We start from the raw sequence: 4,277 nt of genomic DNA, 5'->3' as shown, positions 1-4,277 counted from the left end.
TTATGAGACTTGGAAACATGTTTCTTGATACCGTAAGACGGTTGATATTGCAGATGGGCATAATCGGACCACTGCCCCGCTCACAAAACGTCATTAATCAAAAACAAATAAATTGCCATATCTAAGCTACACAATAAGATACAAGACTGTTATTTGGTATACAGGATCACATCAGGGAGGGGCATCTGCAGTTTCAATTTTTTTTTTTAAAGTGGGTGTTGTCACGCCCACGTTTAATGTGCATGAGAGAAACCCAAAACCGCTTAAGCTATAATAACAAATTTAACTTAGAACAAATATTTTTAGCACTTCTATCGGCAGTGTGAAAATAGATGAACTCGGGTGACAAGCCCGCCCACTTCTCATATAAAAATACTGTTGTTCTGATATAAAGATACTGTTAAAAACTTCTAAAAGCGCGATAAATCAAGCACTAAACACGCCAGAGACATTGAATTTTATTTTTGGGATGGTATGAGATAACTTTATAAGAAAAGCGTCCAAAATTAGACAGTTGGCGGTGCACCGCCTATTCTTAGGTGAAAACCCATATCTTGAGATCTGCTTAACCGATTTCAATTAAATTCGGTACATAACATTCATCTACTATCTCTATGTTATAGTGCGAAGATGGGTAAAATCGGATTACAACCGCGCCCATTTCCCATATAACACCATTTTAAACTCCATCTGATTCTATCACTTTCCACTATGCAAATCAAGCAACAATGTTTGTATATGCCACCTTGTGAACAAAAATTGTCTAAATCAAACAAAAATTGATCAAGCGCTTAAGTACTGAATATGTGGACCCCAATGCCTATGTTGACTATTTACCGAAAATATCGGTCAATGTATAAGATATATAATTGAAATTCATATAATAAAATAAATAAATGAAACTCTCGATAATAGGGTGTACTAGTGTTAAAAAATGGGTTGAATCGGATAAATACTTCCTTTAATATACAATTTTGGCAACACCTGACGTAGTTTCCCTTGCAAGTTGCGAGAGTATAAAATGTTCGGTTACACCCGAACTTAGAAGTTCCTTGCTTGTTTTTTTTTTATCATATCACTTTTGTTGGAAAACCCTGAGCTTAGATTTAAGTTTCACTTTTAATTCGACTGTTGATTGAATAACACTTTTGGAAAAAAATAAAAACTAATTTGAACAAAACATAAGTTAACTGGCGCCCAACGAATTAGAAAAAAACCGAAAACATCAAACAGCCTAAAGAAGCCTGCCGTTGGAATAGAAGTTCTATCATCGTTCTCCAAGCTGATCTAGTAAGCGTTATATAAATTATAAATTTACATTTATATAAATTTAATTATGTAAAAAGAAAGTGTTTTTTTTTTAAATTATCGTCTTCTATCAGAAACGTAAAATTTCACGAATAAGTTTTGATTTTACAAAAAGTGTATACGAAAAAGTTTAGTTCCACACAAGAAAGAGAAAACTAAATAAAAAGCACCTCAATTCCTTATAAATTAAATGATACGGATTATTATTGAGTTAGAATATTTTAAAAAAGTTCCTATTTAATATCGTTTTCTAAATTTTCTTTGATAAAAATAACACATGCAAAGAAATATAATATATACTTATACACAGATTTAAATTCAATATAATAATCCTTATAATTAAATAAAATAAAATTATTGTATATAAACGAAATATAAAAAAAGCAAATTTAGATAAATAATAAAAATTTAAAATAAGTGTCTGCGATTCATTACCTTCGGGGGGACCCTCCAGAGATCGGTATACCAAACAAATCAAAAAACATATAATAAAAATGAATACATTAAATAAATAAAAATGTATAACAATAAATAAAAAAATAAAAAGATATACAAAATTTATAATAAATGAAATGAAATAAAAATATATTATAAATAAAAGCTTTATAAATTAACTGAATAAATACATTTCAATATCAATATTAACAGTTTAATACTCAAAATGACTAAGCCAAGCAACCTTATACGTTAATCAATAAGAAATATCTCATCCATACCCTCTCCTGCTAATCCACCAATTACTGAGCAAGTAAACGCGACACCAGAATTAAAAGCTCTGACTAGAAGAATAGTGAGAAATGTATGAATCACAGAGGACATCAGACCCACTAGACATAGCGAACTTAATTATACAGATGAAATAATTAATGCTGAGTATAGGCAAAATATTGGTGAACTGGACAAAGTGCCTGGCTCGCCTCAGAGAATTTTCGGGGATCCCAATCGAATATAGTTCTTGGAAAAAGAACGTTGATCGAATTTTAATGTTATATAAACCTCTCAGAGGAAAACTTAATATTTCGGTATCTTAAATACTATAAGAAATAAAATAACGGGAACTGCTGATAATGTCTTGGAGTCGTATAATACATTATAAAATTGAAACAGCATTTCACGATGTTTGACTCTGCATTATGCAGACAAGCACGATCTCGGCACACTGGAGTACCAATACAATGGTAAAATAATTTAAACAAAACGATTTCAATTTAAAATTCCTTTTATTGCCATCTCTTAAATCCTTCGACGAAATTTTAGGGAATGATAGCCTAAAGAGTCTATCCGCCATCATTTATACGAAGGAATATTATATGCTTATTTGCAATAACTACAAAATCAAAATTAAGAAACAATCTGTAAATTCCTTAAGTAATATTAGCATTAAGAGAGAGCACATGACTAAAAGACTAGTAATACAATACGTGACTTTTTTTGCTGACCCAGACGAAAAGCTTACATTCACAACTATCGCAAAAGTCGAAATTATAACTACTACCGAAAGGCTATATTCAGCATACTACTCATATCCCATTTCAAGGAAAGAAAAAGTTGAAAAACAAATACTGGAACTTCTTGATAATAACATAATTCGACTCTCATGGTCTCCTTACAACTCTCCGGTGTGGTCAGGATAGAAAAAATATTGTCTTGTTATTGATTATAGGAAACTCATCAGTAACGTATTTTCAAAACTAGGAAAAAAAAAATTATTTTCTGTGATAGACCTTAAAAGCAGATTTCATAAAATACCTCTAAAAGAGGCTGATATAGAAAAAACGGCTTTTTCCGTAAGACACGGAAAATACGAATTCGCGATACTACCAAGGCAAATCGACAAATGTGAATTCTTGAAATCAAAAGTCGAATTTCTTGGTTTTATCGTATCTCAAAACGATAAACGAGCAATAAAAAACTTTTCCTGTCCAAGAACCTTAAAGGCCTCAGGTCATTTCTAGGCCTGTCAGCGTTCTATCGTCGTTTCATAAGAGATTATGCCAAATTGACGAAACCCTTGGCATTCCTTTTAAGGGGATAGGAAGCACGTAACTTTACTAGAAAAGCAATCGATGCATTCCATAAAGTCAAAAATTATCTACTGTCAGAAGACGTTATGCTGTCTTATATTGATTATAACAAAGGATCTCATCTAACGACGGACGCATTGAAATACGCCATTGGTGCAGTATTAACTTTAGAAAATAGACCTATTTTATTTATTTCAAGGACCCTTGTAAAACAGAGGAGGCATATGCCACAAACGAGAGAGAAATGCTAGCTACACTCTCTATGACAGCGACACAGAACAGTGAGGAAAGCTCCTCACACAATTTAATACCATTTGCTAATGTACTGCTTAACGTATTCAAAAACCAAATCATTCTCAATGTAAGAAATACTATTTCCGAAATAGCACTGATAATAAGTTAGAAATTTCTTTCCCCACCTATCACCGTCACACCGTAATCGAAGTAACTTTCAACTAAAAAAAAAATTAGCCAACATCCAAAAATCATATTTGAACCCATCGGTCATTAATGGTCTCAAAACAGGTGAAGGACACCAGGTATAGTACAAAAGATTTATGCCTCTAGTTTCCAGATATACAAAATATGGATTACTAGGAAATAAGTAAGAGATTTAAAAATTCAGCCGATCAGAATAAATAAATTATTAACGAACACAATCGTGCCCACCGAAATAGCGAAAAAAAAGGTGCAAATCTAGAAAAGTTCTATTTTCCATATATGCGAGCTAAGGATATAAAATCGTAAAACAATGCAAAACATGTAAACTTAATAAATATGACCGTCACCCTTGTAAACACAATATTCAAAGTACACCAATACCTGAGTACCCTGAACATATTGTCCACATCGAGCTCATTCTTACCGCCATAGATAAATTTCCGAAATACGCTCTTATAAAACTACTTACGTCACTAGCGGCCTAGGATTTGAAACAACCTCTTA

This window comes from Bactrocera oleae, chromosome 6 (genome assembly GCF_042242935.1).
Source record: "Bactrocera oleae isolate idBacOlea1 chromosome 6, idBacOlea1, whole genome shotgun sequence".
Classification (NCBI taxonomy): domain Eukaryota; kingdom Metazoa; phylum Arthropoda; class Insecta; order Diptera; family Tephritidae; genus Bactrocera; species Bactrocera oleae.
The sequence above is the reverse complement of the archived record's forward strand: the minus strand, read 5'-3'. Positions refer to the sequence as shown.